The 18,493-nt window shown below is 40.5% G+C and overlaps 1 long non-coding RNA gene across 3 annotated transcripts; it reads right to left on the bottom strand.

Annotated features, from left to right (window-relative positions):
- Window positions 1-1,403: 1,403 nt before the first annotated feature.
- On the bottom strand, window positions 1,404-18,280 carry LOC107540697 (uncharacterized). Of its 3 annotated transcripts, none has more exons than XR_001603549.2 (4): window positions 18,140-18,280; window positions 14,065-14,165; window positions 6,867-6,944; window positions 1,404-2,061 (listed from the first exon to the last, which is right to left on the bottom strand). It is a non-coding gene; the product is annotated as an uncharacterized LOC107540697 (long non-coding RNA). The 3 variants fall into 3 exon arrangements; XR_015714578.1 differs by lacking the exon at window positions 18,140-18,280 and adding an exon at window positions 17,932-18,052 and having other exon boundaries at window positions 1,405-2,061; XR_001603548.2 differs by lacking the exon at window positions 18,140-18,280 and having other exon boundaries at window positions 14,065-14,942.
- Window positions 18,281-18,493: the final 213 nt, after the last annotated feature.

The following is an 18,493-nucleotide window of genomic DNA, read 5'->3' as shown; positions in this document are numbered from 1 at the left end:
TTTGACAAAGACGTATTCAGGACTTAATATCTCTAAGTACTTACCTGATAAGTAAGTGAGAGATGCCTAACCTGCAGAAGCCAGGAATGGCGGAAGTGGTCTGTAACAGCACCCCGGGAGGCATGTTGACAGAGTACCCCCAAACACAAAGGCAGAGGCCAACGCGGACTCAACTTTCCTGAGGAAGAATAAGCCAAGCTCCACACAAGAGGGTTTATTTGGGCTGGCCCCAAGTTTCCCCAGGTTTTACAGCATCTGTTTGATATTAATGATGCAATTAAAGCTTTAGGATTAACTGTTTATTTAAATAATCAATGTAGGGCATGCTGTCCTTTCACACACAAAATAGATACACTGCTATCAGAAAGCAAAGAAATTTAGACTCAACTGAGAGTTGGCCTAAGAAGCTGATGGCCATTTTAAGATTATTTCTATGAGAAACATATTTATAGGTCCAAAAGTTGTCTGACCACCAAAAAACATTCGAAATGCAATCTGTCATAGGTTGAGAAATGGTTGGATATTTTTTAATTTGTGATTTACACAAATTCTTTCAAGCGTGCATTCAGCCACAAGCATTTCTTGAGTTCCTGAACAATTGTACTAACAGAGTACCTGCACTACACACATCACTTAAAGCTCAAACATAACCTGGGGGTCCACCATACTATTTGCTCTGCTTCTGTATATGTTTGAAATTTTTCATAATAAAAAGGATAAAAGGCCTTCCAAACAAAAATTTCAAAAATCCCCAAAGAATCGACCTCGGGAAAAATTGAGAGGTGATATAAAAACCCCTAATAAGAAGTAAAAACTTGAATTTGAATTGCATCTATAATATAGACAGCAAACCAGCTATCAAAATGTTGGAAACATCTGAAATCGACCTATTTTGAAACCTCCGATGTCTCACATCACTGTGCTGTTGTTCATAATTAAGAATGTCTTTCAAATGCCTGTAATACTTTTTTAAAAATCCATTGCAACTAATATAAAAAGAAAAATTAAACTCCTCCCTTTAAGATTCTTTTTAGTATATCTCTTTAAGATGTAGCTTAATAAGTTTATTAGAATTCCTAAGATATAATTTTATCAAGTTCAGAGTTAAAACATTTACTCTTTAGATGTCTACAGTTGACTAATAAATTTTCTACAATATCCCTTCATATCTTTCATAAGCAAAATATTTTAAAAACCCACAATGGCATGATATAAAAGAGAGCAATAATTATAGTAGACAAAATAATAAATGAAATATGATATGCCTTCTGCTATGTACCTATGAGTTTTACAGAATAATTGTTACAACAGATGTCCTTAGAGAACAAAGGAGAATGAGGAAGTGTAACAGGGAGGAAGGCATGGAAGATATTTTCTGTCATCTTCCACTGTGTGGTCTTTCACTGCACTATTCTTTAAACAAAAAAGGTCTCCGCAAGGGCAAATCCTGCTTCAAATGTCCCCTTCCCCTCCTGACTAGAGAATGTGTTTGTGTAGTATATGATTACACCAGACAAGACTGCGAACACATGTGATTTACTCAATGATCCTATTCTGCTTCCTTTTAAAGATAAAGAATGCATTTAAGTCAATTGTGTCTGAGACTGTAATAATTCCTTAGAAGGCTCCATTCAAACAGACAATATTACCTTATTTTAAAACATTCAGAGCATAGCCATTTCCTTGGTCTTCACTTTCTTTCCAGAAAGTATCAATTAATACTTTCATTTATTTTGAAAGAGAAAACTATGACACGAGTAACTACTTTAAAATCATTTTAATTTTCTTCATATAAGCAAAACATCCCCATAAAATGTCCACTTTTCAAAAATCTTTATATACATGTAACTATGTAAGATGAAACAAACAACTAAAAATAACACAATCACCAACATGACAGCTCCTAACAGTAGGCCAGGCCAGGGTGCAGATCTCATGAAAACAAGCCGCTCACATTCCCAGAACCACAATCCCCCAGGAGGAATCTTGTCCTCTTTAACTTGCTGGGTGGCAGAGCCCAGAGGAATTACTCAAACTATGAAAATCCCAAAGCATGGTTACCTAGGGGGAAATGAGAAGACAGATATGACTTGAGCATCATAATTATTTTCTTATAGTAACAGTAAAGAAAACAACCTTAAATAGTAACGGCTGCATTATCTCCAACTTCAACAGGTAGCTAACTGTGTATGTATTTACCTAACAAAGCATTTGTTAGCTAAGGTGAAAAACACAATGTATACTTGCCATTTGTCTTTAAAATAATATTCTCTAAAGCACTCACACTTATTAATTATAGATACATGTAAGTAGTATTTAAAATAATAAAACATAACAAACATTTGAGGGCTTACAGCGTACCAGACATACTGTTCCATGCACTTCATATGGTTTATTTCACTTAAAACCAGGAACCTTGTTTCCAGAGCTCTTGCTTTTAATTTAGCTCCAGTTCTATAAAGTACAATTGGATTTTTAATCCCATAATCACACAGAACTGTTCTTCCAATATTGTAAATTCTATTTCTTTTCTATGAATTTCCACCTCTCTGATTCATTGTTCATCTTCTGCCTCCCAATTCACCTTCTGGCTTTACCGGCTTCCCAGTACAAACCGACCCCTAGTCATTTCAATCATGCCCCAAACTCCTGCCTAGGCCTCTCTGGCTGAAGTCAAACCAAGGTGGTTGCCTGCACCAACAATCTGTTACTACTGCTGCTTCCCAGCAGTGAAATATTACTACTAGTAATCCAAGGAAAACTCATGTTGCCTGTTGTTAAGTGGGCCTTCACTTCTGCTCAGCAATCCTTTCATTGACATGTTGCAGCATCCATAGCAGCTGTTCCAAACTTCTTCTAGGATTAAATCCCCAAATGCACCCATCTATCCCTTTGTTAATTATTTTACCATGGATTTATCTAAAATTCATACAAAGTAGGGTTGCCAGATAAAATACAGGATGCCCAATTAAATTTGAATTTAAAATAAATAAGGAATCATATTTTAGTATAAGTATGTCCTGAATATTCAAGTGGCATTTAAAATAATAAAAAGTAGCAAACTATGTACTGAGAGTCTACCAAATATTGTATAAAGCATACTTAATATTAAACACTTATTGTTTACCCAAAATTCAAATTTTACTGGGCACCTTGTATTTTAATCTGCTAAACCTAATTCAATCAAATTCCGTTCTTTCCATTCTCAGAAGTGTCTTTCCATTTTTCAAAGGTTAATTCTCTGACCTATGGTATTGATCTTTTGCTTTACTATATATTCTTCTTCATTCTACACGTTCCTTCCCTTCTACTTTCAGCTATGCTCAGGTCATCCCTACTATGCTATTAACGGTCTCAATTCTCCACTCCTCCATGAACCCATGCCTTTTGCCATGTCACTTTGAAATTTCTCTAAGGAAGTGAATTCTATTTCCCCACCCCTTGAATCTGGGTCACATAATCTGCTCTGGCCAATAGAATGAGGCAGAAGTACCAATGTGTTGGTTTGGAGTCTAGTTTCTGCCTGTCCTGTTAAAACTGTTCTATCTCCATGAGAAATATATGTCCGCACAAGCCAGGGAGCCCCAGGAGGAGGATGACAGGTAAGTAAAACAGTCCAGCTTAAAGCCCCTACTAGGCTTGCAGATGTACGAGCAAGCCCAGCCGAGAGTCAACTCTTAGACATGTGAATGATAATAATAATTACCCTTTTAAGCGACTGTGTTTTAGAGTGTTATGCAGTAAAAGCTAAATGAAACATCTACCCTGAAAAACCTCTTCTTGGCCTTACAATCCCAACTTTCTTTCCTACACTTCCAAACTGCTGCAAAAGTCTCCTTTATTTTTTGGCCTCTGCTCTCTCGCCACCTATTCTTAATTGTACTACTTCTTTCTTAAATGACACCCCAAACCTCCTAATTGTCACACGTATAGCTTTGGCTCTGTCCTTATCCACCTTGGCCTCTGATACTGCAGATTACCTAAAACCGCAGTTAAATTTCCCCCTCCTCAACTGTACTGCACTTGTCTCAATTTCTTTGTTTCATCTACTTCAGGGGCTCACCTTTTCTCTTCCTCTCTTCTGGGAGTTTATTCATTCTCCCAACAGCAACTATCATATATTTGACTCACACATCTTTATCTCCACCCCCATCTCCCTTCTAAGCTCTAGTTCAGTTGGTTCTGAAACTATGTAAGCGTGCACTGGAACCACCCAGAGTGCTAATATTCAGATTGCTAGGGCCCCACTTCTCGAGTTTCATATTCAGTAACTCTGGGGTGAAGCCTGACAATTTACAGTTCTAACCGCTTCTCAGGTGATGCTGATGCATCACTTTGAGAACTATCCTAGTTTCATATTTCCAACTACTAGTCTCCACAGGTGTCTCAAACATCACAGACCGTGTCAATTAGGGTTTTTTAATTGTAAACCCAAGGAACCAGTTTGGACTAACAAGCAAAACAAAGAATTTATGAGGGAGCTCACAGACTCGATGTGAGGGCTGGTAAACTGTGCTCCAAATAAGAATGGAACCAGAAGCAACTAGACAGTAGGAGCATTACCTCTAAGTTTGAAGAAGTAAACAGTTTTTTGTGTTCTTGAGTCCCTCTCTTCAAGATTCAAATTTTTTTTTGGGGGGGGGCACATTTACACCATGGAATACTATGCAGCTATAAAAAGGAAGGACCTTTTAACCTTTGGCACAGCATGGAGGGAACTGGACAGTATTATGCTAAGTGAAACAAGCCAGTCAGAGAAAGACAAGTACCACATGATCTCACTTATCTGTGGAATATAATAAACAAAATAAACTGATGAAAAAAGTGATCCAGAGACATAGAAGCTTGGAATAAACTGAGGGGTCTCAGAGGGAAGGCGGGGAGGGGGTGTGGGTGGGGAGAGATTAATCAGGGAACTTGTATGTTTATGGGCATGGCCCATGGACGAGGACATTGGTGTGGGAGGGCCTGGGGGTGGAGGGGATCAGTGAGGTTAAAAGGGGGACATCTGTAATGGTCTCAACAATAAAGATAAAGAAACATTAAAAATAAATAAATAAATAATAAAATAAATTTTTCTAAAAAGATTTAATTTTAAACGAGAGTCCTCTACCCATCCCTCAGCTGTGCCAGATAAAAGCAAAAAAAAAGGATTGTGGTGGAAATGGCGACCAAAGACTCCTCGTGTTTTATTCTCTCCTCATTCAGGCCCTCATAACCAAGCGGCTAGATTATTACAATAACCTCTTAACTGGTTTTCTAGTCCCTAATCTAACCTCCAAGTCATTCTCTACATCATCTTCAGTTATCTCTTTAAAACACGTCATTTTTTTCTTTGCCTTGTCTGGTGTAGTGTTCCTGTCTTATCTTGTTTTAAGTAAAAAAATTTGCTTTTCTTTATGTACAAGTGGTTGGGATACTTTCACCTTAGCAGACTCATAAAATGGAAAAGTAGTTTTAGAAGGCAGGGTATACAGCCCATTGTTAAATGAGGACCTTAGTAACCAAGCCAGGGTCAGAATGGTCCTCAAATTTTGCATAGAGAGGTCTCTAGGAGCCTTTAAGAGATCAATGTCTCACTAGACTAAAAATTCCCTCATGACAAGGACCTAGTCCTCATTTTATCACTAGCACCTAGCTCATAGTAGCACTTAATGAAATGAATAAAGTCATCTCCAGGCCCGCCCTACTTTAGACTACAGGCATACCTCAGAGATATTGTGGGTATAGGTTCAGACCACCCCAATAAAGTATCACAATAAAGCAAGTATTAATCTTTTTGCTGGCAAAGGGTCTGCCTTCAATTTGTAGAAAACACATCTGTGAAGCACAATGAAGTGAAACACAATAAAACAAAATATACCTGTACTGAACTCTTAACTGATTTCCTGGTCTGCAGTCTGCTTATCTCACTACCAAATCCTTCCTGTATACTACTGCTAAATCGAGCCAATTATCATTTTCTGCTTAAAACCTTCTGACTTCCTAGTACATGCTTGCCAACTCTAAACTTCTCAGTATTCAAAGTCTTCCATAACCTGGTTCTAACCAATTCTCCTAGGCTTTCTTCCATTCCTTATACCGTTAATTAATCTAGACGAATAAGATTTCTTTAACATAACTTCCTTTTTCTGCTCTTGGTTTGGTTCCACTTTTTGGAACATCTTTCTTCCATGAAGTCTATCCTACCCTACATTCAAAGTCTAGTTATACCTGTCAGTGTTCTCAATCATTTTTAATCTATGACCTACCATCCCAGGTTCTTACTGGTCATTTTCCCTTGTATCCCATATACCCCTTAACTCCCTAGTAAAGTATCTTTCTGTTTGAAGCTTTTGTTAATGTCGTTTGCATATATACTTCGCAAGAGCTATTTAAATACATGTCTTAAGTGATCACTGTATACTTGTATTATTTGCCCTATCAGCCTTTAAGAGCTTTTCGGAGATGTCCATCACAAATTAATCTTCCGTATTCCCCAGAAGTTTAGTGCCTTACACATAGTAGTAATGAGTAAAATCTGTTGAACAGATGACTAAATGGATGTCTATAATGTGGGGCTAGTGTTTGGGGCTGATTACCTTTCAGGTACCAGCCAGTGAATATGCCAAGAATTCCTGAACTGTTGGAATCAAGAGTTAAAATCTTGGCAGCTTGGAACTGGAAAGTGAGTCTAAACCAAAGATGATCAGGTTGAGCAGAGAATCAAATGCTAGGAAGCCAAAATTAAGCATCAGGTAAAAAGATCAAAGGGTGAACCTGAGAGAAGCATACAGCAAAGGGTATGGAATCAGGCAAAGACACCATAGAAGCCACAAAGTTTAATAGCAGGTGGACTTCTTTAAGGGCTTGTGTACAGCACTTACCAAGTCAAAATGAGTGGTTTGTTAGTAAAATGGAGTTTCCTAAGAATCAGAAGTTGGATTGGCAACCATGTATCATTTCTAGCAAAGAAACACATATATGAAAACAAATTAATAATAGCAAATACAGTGAAATATAAATAGACCTGCTTTGAGAGGTAGATTTAATCTGAGCTCCATTTTCTTGCTTCTGCCTCATCACCTTAATTTGTTTCAAAAATTTGCACAAGTTCACATTTAAGTTCTAATATATTTTTAAATTCCTCTATATTATGAATAAAGAAAAATATTTTAAGAGATATATCTTCATAGTACCAATACCAAATACAGAAACTCAAGAATTTTTTTTGCTACATTTTTTAGACTTTTAATCTACCCATCAGTAAAACTGTAATAAGAACACTATTCCTAATAACCACTGATTTTTCTACATTAACTATTCATAGACTGCAAAAATTCCAAGAATATTTTACACAGCTTTAAAGAACAAAACAAAAAAACTTAAAAATGTAAAACAAAAATCCTAACTATAAGAAATGCATATTTTATTATTGGGAGCTCTAAAGGGTTTAATTCCTATAGCTACCTTGCCCTAAATAGCATTTATATGCCTGTCAATCTGTGAGGTTGGGTTGAGCAGCTCTCTGCCACACACAGCGTTTCCTTGTACTAATTAGCAAGCATTGTGGCAAAGACTAATGTCCACATGAAAAGCACAGCAAAATTCACTTTAAATCCTATTGTAAATGTGCAATAGTCCTTTGCATGAATTGTAAATTTTGTTATTTTGAATTAAATTAAATGCTGAATTATGTACTTTTTTAAAGCCTATATTGTTCTTCCTGATATTACCAAGAGAAGGATAAACTACCATATTAATGTCTTTAAAATTTAATATATTTGGCAAGCAATACAGAAAAATAGAAAAAATGCATAGCAAGGAGCTAGGTGACCTGGATCTCACTTACTCTGTGGGGTCTTAGGCAAGTCATTTATTCTGAATCTCAATTTCCTCATCATAAAAGCTAAAGGCATAAAAGTGTCAATGATTCTTGCGAGGAAGAATGCATTGGAATTGCCTGTGGACATTTTTACCTGGTAGACGTGAGAAGGCAGAGCCTGGATAACTGTAGCTTCACAACACTTCGTAAGTGATTCTGAAGCGTATTACTTACTGGTCAAGAACCAATGGTCTAGGACAGAACCAGGAACAAGATGACAGCATAGGTAACCGCTGTACCCACCACCTCCCACAACCACATCAAAATTACAACTAAAATACAGAACCACCATCACTCAGAACCTCCAGAGATCTAGCTGAACATAAGTCCTACAATGAAAGAACTGAAGGAGCAACAAGACCGGTAGGAGGGGCAGAGACAAGGGCAGATCCGGGCTGAATCCTGGAGACTCCACCGGGGGCCCACACCCAGTGCCGCGGTTTAAATCTCGGAGGGATATCTTGGCAGTGGAGGTTTCCTGGAGGAGTGAGGGGTCCCAGCCCCACAGCAGGCCCCCCAGCCCAGGGTCCCAGGGCCAAGAAGAGTAGTCCCCACAACTCAAGGCTGTAAAAACCAGTGGGGACTGTCACTGAGGAACACAGAGGCTGCGGGGGTCCCAGGCAGCTCCTCTTAAAGGGCCTGCACATGGACTTACTCAGACGCGCTCCCTTTGAGCCCCAGCACCGGGCAGCAGCTTGAAAGGAACCTGGGACATTTGGGGAGGAATTTGCCCGAAATCAGGGCGAGAGGTGGAGGGGCAGCTTTCTCCCAGACAGAAGAGCAGGCAGAGGCCATTGCTCCTCTGGCGAGCCCTCCCCGCCCAAAGCCGGCAGGCAGGCGCCATGTTTGAATCGCCAGCACCTGACTCCCACCTTTGGCCCTGCCCCATGATTCCCGAAGGCCCCACCCCTCCCCGCCGCCAAGCTCATCCAGACCACTTCCAGCCGCTTTTCTATGCAACTGGCCTCTCGAGCCTCATGCTTTAGGACTTTCCTAAAGTCTCTCAAACAAGCGGCAGCGTGCCCCACACAGCTTGATAAGTGGCCCCAGGCCTGGCACTAGCAGCAGCCTGCATTGGCTCATAGCTTGGCCTCTCCTAGACACTTCCAAGCCCAGCACAAGTAGCAGCCAACTCTGGTTTGCTGTGTAGCTCAGGCTGGGTGGCCCTGGGTAAGGCACTGGCACAGGCTGACTTTGCACCCACTAGGAGGCCCCAGAGACAGTGCACCTGGTGGTCAGACTCGACCACACTGGGTTACAACCCTACCACATCCATGAGTGAACACTCAAGGGGCACACTTGGTAAACACCAAAGCTCCACTAAAGTAAATCCTGATCCATAAGGGTGTCTCCAGCACAGCAGCTCTTTGGCTGTAGTTGCAGCTGGTCCTCACAGCTGATTGGCCTGGGGGTCAATTCCTCCCAGTGACGCCAACAGCAACCAAGGTTCAACTACAACAAGATAGTGCACACAGCCCACAGGGGAGCACCTAGAAGGTCCAGCTCAGGTGACTGGGGAGGCTGGGCCACTGGACCCCACAGGACACCTACTACACAAAGCCACTCTACCAATTCCAGGAGACACAGCAGCTCTGCCTAATACACAGAAACAAACACCTGGAAGGAGCCAAAATGTGGAGGCAAAGAAACATGTCACAAAGGAAAGAACAGAAGAAATCTCCAGAAAATGAACTAAATTCAATAGAACCAAGCAAGCTACTAGATACAGAGTTCAGAATTATGGTTATAAGGATGCTCAAGGATATTAGTAAGACTATTAAGGAAACAAGTGAGGCCATCAATAACATAATAAAGTACCCATCAGAAATGAAAGCTACACAAACTGAAATGAAGAATAATTTACACGGAATCAACAGAATAGAGGATGCTGAGAATCAAGTCAGCAATTTGGAATATTAGGAAACAAAAAACACCCAACCAGAAGAGCAACAAGAAAAAAGAATCCAGAAATATGAAGATAGTATAAGGAGCCTCTGGGACAACTTCAAGAGGCCCAACGTTCATATTATTAGGGGGCGAGAAGGAAAAGAGAGCAAGAAATTGAAAACCTATTTGAAAAAATAATTACAGAAAACTTACCCTATCTGGTGAAAGAAATAGACTTACAAGTCCAGGAAGTACAAAGGGTCCCAAACAAGAGGAACCCAAAGAGGCCCACACCAAGACACATCATCATTAAAATGCCAAAGGTTAAAGAAAAAGAATCTTTTTTTTTTTTTTAATATATTTTTATTGATTTCAGAGCGAGGAAAGGAGAGGGGGAGAGATAGATAGAAACATCAATGATGAGAGAGTCATTGATGGGCCACCTTCTACACGCCCCGACTGGGGACTGAGCCCGCAACCTGGGCATGTGCCCTGACCGGGAATCGAACCCCAATCGCCCGGATCCTAGGTCGACGCTCAACCGCTGAGCCACACCCGGCCGGGCAAAAAAGAGAGAATCTTAAAAGCAGCAAGAGAAAAGCAATTAGTTACCTACAAGGGAGCACCCATATGACTGTCAGCTGATTTCTCAACAGAAACCTTGTAGGTCAGAAGGGAGTGGCATGAAATATTCAAAGTGATGAAAAACAAGAAACTACAATCAAGATTACTCTACCCAGCAAAGCTATCATTTAGAATTGAAGGTCAGATAAAGAGCTTCACAAATAAGAAAAAGCTAAAGGAGTTCACCACCACCAGGCCAGTACTACATGAAATGTTGAAGGGTCTTCTTTAAGAAGAAGCTAATGAACAAAAGAATCTGACAAACCAAACAGATCCAGAAATATTGATGCATGCAACAGACGATCATATTTCAGAGAGAAGAGGGAAGGGGGGTGGAGGGTGGAAAGAGATTAACCAAAGAAGTTATATGCATATATGCATAACCCATGGACACAGACAGTAACAGGGTGAAGGCCTGAGGAGGGGGCGGAAGTGAGGTAGAGAGGGTCAATTGGGGCGGGGGGGAATGGGACACCTGTAATACTTTCAACAATAAAGATAAATTATAAATAAAAAAATAAAAATACATTAAAAAGAACCAATGGTCTAAATAATTTCCCAGATCTTCTGCAATTCTGAAAGTCTACTTTTTATATACAGTCAATGGAATTTTAATAGCTCCTAGCTTTCATCATTATTCTCTTCTTGTTAATGAAAAAAATGTAGTTTAGGAAACAGAAACCAACTCTAAATGATAAATAATAGCTTACAGTTACTGAGTGCTTATGAGTTCTAAGATATCAACTTATTTAACAAACATAGCTCAATCCTCACAACAACATTTTGAGGTAGGTACAGTATTATCATCTGTATATTACATATGAGAAAACTGAGGCTCAGAAAGTAATTTGCCCAAAGTTATAGAGCAGGTTAATAGGAAAACTGAGATGTAGAGCCTAAACCCTTAACCAGTATGCTACACTGTCAAACAGTATCCACCACTGTTCCCATCCAAATAGCACTGCTTTCCCTGCTACTTTGGGAAGGGAGGGGGAAGATGTTTTTAGAAAATCTGTGTGGTCAGAAATGATGGAAGGCAGAAATTGGGAAAGACAAGAATGAAAGGGCGCTGGAGCCTAAGGCCCCTGGCCCTGAGTTACAACTAGACCATTTAGATTCACAAAAGCCTCTCTAAAAGGGTAAAATATCCGTAGGAGTGATTTTCCTTCAATTATCATTTCATTCCATTATGTCTGAGACATGTTCTTATTGACTGATCAAATATTAATTTAAAAAACATTAGAAATTTACCTTCTTGGATCAACTAGACCCAAAACTATAAAGTAAAACAGATTAAGTAAGCACAAAAGCAAAGTTAGAGTCAGAGAGAAGGTAATGAGAATTGAAACGATTAAGCCTATGACTACTTTTCAGTATACAAAGGGGAACTTATAATACTCTGCCTTAGCATATGGAATGTGAAGTTCAGATGGTAGGGACTAATACAGGATCATATTTTCTATGCTATGCGTTTAAAATCTTTAAGATTGAAAAAATCAATTTTATTGAGAAAGTAAGGAAATATAAGTGTTGATCTGTATCTACACATCTGAGAAAAGTCTTTCCTGGTCCCTGGAATGAGAATGCAAAATGAGGCTCAAAGCCCAGAAGAGTTCACTGTCAATAACAAAGATTATTAATGAGTTTTCCTGGAATGTGATTTAAGCAGTGGAAAGTACAGTAGGGCCTTTGGAGCCAAGGAAAACTACCCTGAGATATGCTGCTGTATACAGACACCTTGTTGTTGAGGCTTTGTACCTTGAGTAAGTTGGGAACTTAATCTGACATTACTCTATGTGTGTTTGCTCTCTTCCTTTCTAGCCATAATCCACTGGAAATGCTCCAACATCAATTCTGGATAGGATATTTAAATGAGGGTCCTGGAGAGCTTAAGTATCAGATCTAATATTGCTTTATTCTGAAAGCTTCTTTTATTTTTTGTTCCTCAAACATCATCTTTAATTTATAGGCTCACTGGTCTCTCCCCTAAAACTATTACTGATAATTTATGGAAGTAGGAGAGTTGAGAATTGTTTTTAATAATTTTGCTTCTCCTTGTAACTGAGATTAATTGGTTAAAAAGATGAGAACAGATTGAAATTCAGCTCTCACCACAATGATTAATTTGTCTTCCCTTTAGTTTAAAAAAGAGAGAAAACCCCATTCTTTTAGACAAAAAATATTTTATTAACCATTCAAGCAATACATATTTATGTACCATCTTATACCCAGGCAGGTACCATGAATAAATCGGGGAAACTTGCAATGAAGTCTTTTGAGAGTGGGTTGAGTTGATAGCAATTGCCTCCAGAGTTTGCTGTACTTACTTACGGCTTCCAATCCCTTCTGGAGGAGAATGAGTTTGTTTCCATGAAGGGCTGGGTAAAAATTTGGATTAGATCAGGGTTCTTCAACTTTGACACTGTTGACACCTTGGACCAGATAATTCTTTCTGTTGTGAGGGCTGTTTAGCTACATCCCTGGACTCTTCTTACCCATGACATACTAGTAGCACTTCCTCAAATGTGATAATCAAAAATATCTCAGATATTTCACCAAATGTCTCCTGAGGCTAAAATTGCCCTGGATGAGGATCACTGAACTAAATGCATCAGACATTCAACCCTACAGTAGTTAAGAAAACTGAGTTCCATGAAGATAAAGGAAAGGAATGAAACAAAGAATAATTTACCTTGAATTTCACTAAATTTACTAGAAAACAAATAAAAGCAGTCAAATAATTGAATAAGGAAGAAAATCTTGTCAAATTATTATGCCCTTCTGCCCACTGCTTAGAATAGAGATGAATGGAAAGACACTGACAAGACAGACTCTTTCCTACAACAGAAAGACTAGTATATAGGTGCTACTCAGAAGATTCTCTACAGTAGAGGGGTAAAAGTAATAGATCTGAAGTTAGAAGGCACATGTTTTCACTAAATAGCTTCATTTCTTTGGACCTCAGCTTTCTGATCTGTAAAATGGATGTGTGGTGGGAAGGCAGTAGAGAGGGTTGTAAATAGATCTTTTAAATTTTTAATTCAATAAATGTTGAAGACATATTCTAGGCACTATACTTGGAACTAGTATATAAAAGATGAAGAGACATGGTCCCTTCCTTCAAGGAAAGCAGTAACTCCTCTTTGAGGGCACTTCTGTCACAGTGGCATGCAGTGCCCAGGAGGCCAGGGGTATTAAATATCCTGCACAATGAATTGTTTCATTCAAAATACCAGAAGCCCCTTTAAGAAACACAGAACTCAGGGTCAACTTCATGGGCATGCCAACTGTGCAGTCATACAGGGCCCAGTGATTGGTTTAATGCTCTGCAAGTCACCATTCTGAAAATCTTAATACCTTTGTTTTAACGTCTGTTTGACAAATGAGGTCTAGTGGTATAATGGGTCATACATGCAAAAAGAGGAGGCGATTATTGTGTCCTTTCTTCCTTGCCATCCTGTTTGCATATAGTCTTCACAATGCCTCATAAGCACAAGATTCTGGTGGACCTATGACATATAAGAACTCTGGGAGTCACAAAGTGAGTGAAAGCTCCAAGAGGGCTATGCTTTCCATTTGAACCAGAACTTGCTTCAGGTGTAGAAAGAAGGCAACAGCATCCTAAGAAATACAAGTGACCAAAAAACCCTATCATATCCTTTCTTGTGTGTGTTACTTCCCTGAATTACCTTTTATACTGAAAATGACACAGAAGGAAGGGGAATGGTAGGGCAATCCATAGTTCCTTTTCCTTTCAGTCCTTCCTTACTCAGGTTGGTAGGATGTGTGCCTATCAAGAAGGAAAATAAAAAGTCAAGTTGGTTTTGTGCAGCACTTACACTGTTCTGATAAGCACGAAATACATATCCATGCATAAGCTATGAAATACGAATTGTAATTCTGGGGATTCCATGTATTAGTTAAATGTTCTTATATTTGCATTTATAAATGGCATTGCACAATATAAAAGAAAATGGTAAAATTCATTCTAACAATTTAAAATTTGAATTTTTCTTTACTTAGAATGGCATTAAAAAACAAATAGGAAAATCATGACAAGTTGATGGAGAGATGACAAAGACAGAAAAGGCTTTATATTTTAGTACATATGGCTCTTTTCCCCTGCTTTTTGAACAAAGGATCCCATATTTTTTATTTTGCTCTCAATCCCCAAAATTATGTAGCTTGCCATGACTGAGCTAGTTGAAGCAGAAAGGAATTAAAGGATAGTATTTAGTTCACAGATCTCCAAGGGGACCAGAGAACCATGCCTGGATAATACATAGCCAGAAACAACATCCACGAAAAACCAAACTAGGAAGAACACTCATCTCGTATCACAGGGCTATTTTAGCAGAAACCCATTCCAGCACCACCTGCCAGTCAGCACCTATAATTCTAAAAATGGATGTCAGAACTCCTCCCTGGCTACCCAGAAGAATCAGAAACCTCCACCATGGTGTTGCCAGAAAATCCCATCTCCCTGAATGCAGCTGAGGCATCTCATTGCTCACTTTCACAACCACATCTTGAATGTGTGCATCTGCTTGCTGGAAACTAGATCACATGTAGTGATATGCTGAAACCAAGTCACTATCATTAGCATCTTCTCCAACTAACTCCATATACAGTGAAGTGACTTTGGAAGCATAGGGGTATTTATACCATGAAAACTGGCCAATGCTACAAATCAAGGTCTTTCCCCTCCTCCAGCCATTGTTAAATATTCACTAGCATATCACTCATCTCGTATTAGCACTCTTGCTGCAAGGGAGTCTGGCAACTGCAGTTTTTATTTTCTAAGTTTCTAAAGTACAAAAAAGCAAACTAAAAGGGTTGGATGAGTATTGAGTAAGCCATCCTATAGTATCTGCCGAAAAATTATGGTAGCCATTGCCTTTTGTTCTAGGTTATAAATTGCTACCAGGTAGATGCTAACAGACATCGAACAGTACTGGTACAGAAGGCTGGGCAGGCTTTTACTACAGGCATGCATGACATGATGAGCATAGGTCAGTGAACTAAGAGATAATAAAATGTCAATTGATATGACTAAAATACGTTTCTAAAGTGCTAGACTATAACCTCTGTAAGGGCAGGGACCATGTCTGTTTTGTTTCTCACTATATCTCAAATCACCTGGCAAATAGAAGCCACTCAATAACAACACCTAAAAAGGAGATGCTTTAAGAATATTAAGTAAAGAATTCAATCTTGGCATTTCTCATATTGTATTAGATAATTTCAAATGATTTTACTGTGTTTAGATGAGTTAAACTTCTGAATGTCAACAGTTTATTATGATACTTTCACATACATTATCTCATTTGAACCTTATAACATCTCTGAGAAACTAAAACTGGAATTAGTATCCCTTCATAGAAGAGGAAACAAACTCCAAAAAAAGTGATCTGGCCACACTCATTTTTCATTCTCTGACTTAAAATTCCAGAGCTCTTCCATACCTCAAGAGAATATATTTATAAAACACATTTTATAGTGATCAACTAGGAGAGTATTGTCAGGTTTTCAGTTGAACATCCACTTAAACTCAAATACATGCAATGAGCAAACTATTCTAATTTTGTGCTGCAAATGTTTTTCTTCAAGAGTGAAGGATTGGAATTGTGGTTGCCTTTTCTTAAAGTAACTGATGTTGACTCAAGAAGTAGGAGGAAAGAAATGCTTTTCTAGAAACAGCTAATCTGTGAATTTGATACTTTTACCTTTTTCTAGTTAGAAATAGTATAATTTAAATATTATGGATATAGCTCTGGCCAGTGTGCTTCGTGGTTAGAGCATTGGGCTGAGCACAGGACAGTCTAGGGTTCGATTCCCGGTTAAGGGTTTGATCCCCTGACGGGAGGCAACCAATCAATGTGTCTCTCTCACATGTGTTTCTCTCTCTCTCTCCCCCCACCTCCTTCCTCTCTCACTAAAAAACAACAGAAAAAATACCCTCCAGTGAGGATTGACAACAAAATAAAAATTAATATTATGGATGTAGAGGGATTCTCAATTTTATCTTATTTAAGAATCATGAATGTGGGGGTTGGGGTTGCTAACAATACAGATTTTTAAACCCCATTCCAAAAAATGTGATTTAGTAAGGGCCAGAATATTCAACTTTAAAGAACACTCTAGTGCCAGAGAATGCTATGAGAATCACTGGTGTTGTACTTCTGATATGCAGCTTGTACAAAATACTCATTTTGCCAGAAAATGCATTTTAATATAGTAGTCCTATTTTTAAATCACTTTCACAGCCTTCTAAAACTTAAATCAATTTAAGAGATTTTGCCTCTTAAAAATATTATTAGGCAATTTCCTGTACATTAGCAGAAATCTTGCCACCTATGTTTATAATCATTCTCTGAGGTCGAAAACTGCAGGCTAATTTACTGGTGTAATCAGTCTCAAATCCCTTGGAACGTATATTCTTATTAGCATTATATGTCATGGAATTTACAAACAGCTTCTACCAGTGATCTGTCCCTTTGGGCCTTTTGATTTTTCTATTTGAAGAAGAACCACAATGGTTTCCAATAAGGCTCTCTCACACCACTTCAAATAGCAATCTACTCACCATTAAAAGACACCTGTAAAACAAGTGTGAAAGAACGAGCTCTAATTTGGGTAGACTGAAAATGACTGTCAAAAGTCCGAATTCAGCGGCATATTCGAATTTGAAACCACGGTTTCTGCCTCCTACTGTTTTCATCTTCTCCGTGGGAACAAACCCTTACAGGTTTTTAAGTGAACCTCTCTTTCACAGATGAGGAAACTGAGGCCCTAAGACACTAAATTATTTGTTCAAGGTCACGCCCAATATTAGTGACCATGTCAGACAAAAACAACCCATCAGTTCCAATATAATGGCGAACCCAGCAGCATGTTACTATCTCCCCCCCCCCCAATTTTACATCTGCAGCCCTTCCCCCACCTTCCTACTCCCGTCCTTTGAATAAAGTTGTTTTGTTTAACGGTCCTTCCCCGCCCCCTTTTGCTTTTATGCCTTCGGATAGTAAATCTAGCACAACCAGTTAATGAATAACACGGGGAGTCGTCCACATCTAACACGGTGACTTCCATCCGCCTTTTTCTCTGGCCAAAAATTTCTCGCAAAGGCTATTAGCCCTGCATTCCTCCGGCGGAGGGAGAGGAAGTCACCAGCAGCTGACAAGTCCTTACATGCCCACCGCGCGCGCGCCGGGGACGCAGCCCGCTGACACTGGGTGCAAATCAAGGAAGGCTATGCTAGGGCGGGAGGGAGAGGGGCGGGAGGAAAACACCCTGGAGGGCATTCCCTTGCACTGGCTCTGCCAACTCGGAGCAAAGCTGAGGGTGAATAAATCTCATTAAGAGGCCGGGCACACACACTGCAGAACCGCGAACAAGGCAGCGTGACGGAGCGCGCCGCACGTCCGGGAAGCGGCGCCCGGGCGGCCCTTTTATAGGCCGAAGCCCGCGCTCGCGCGCCCCCGCCCCTCCCGCGAGGCCGCGGCGGCACGAGATCTGCGCCTCCGCTCCCTCCCCCCGCGGGCGGGTTTCCTTACCTTGTAAAAGGCTGTCTCCGCGCCTGCCCCCGCCTTCTCTGCGGGATGTGAAATGGCGGTCGGGGAGGTGAGCGCGAGTGCCGCAGCTCCGGCCAATCCCGCCTAGCCGCCAAAACGGCCCCGACCCCTGGCGCCCCCCCCCTTCCGCAAGCCCCTCCGAGCCCATCCATGACATCGGCGCTCCACCGCCCCCTCCGCTGCCCCTCACCCAGGTGGCGGTGCCCACTGGCCGAGTCATCGATCCCCGCGCCGGGCGCCCGCCCAGCTTTCCGCCAGTCTCTTCCCTCGAAGCGTGTCTGGGGGCGGGGGAGAAAACACCTTCACCGCCTGGGGGTCCCTCTCGGACGCCCGCCCGCTCCTTCCCTTTCCCGCCGCGTCCCCTCCCCCAACTACTCGCGGCCCTCCCTTCGCCACACACACCACCTCCTTCTCCCCTCCCCCCAGTGGTTGCGTCCGTGACATCATCATCATGGCAACAAGAGCTGCAGCCTGGGACCGAGGAGCCCGTGTGATTCCCGGCGGCGGCGGCAGTGGCACCAGCACCAGCACCGACGGAAGCGCG

This window comes from Miniopterus natalensis, chromosome 5, assembly GCF_054644295.1.
Source record: "Miniopterus natalensis isolate mMinNat1 chromosome 5, mMinNat1.hap1, whole genome shotgun sequence".
Lineage (NCBI taxonomy): Eukaryota > Metazoa > Chordata > Mammalia > Chiroptera > Miniopteridae > Miniopterus > Miniopterus natalensis.
Note: the sequence above shows the minus strand (reverse complement) of the source record. Positions and strands in the feature narration are given on the sequence as shown.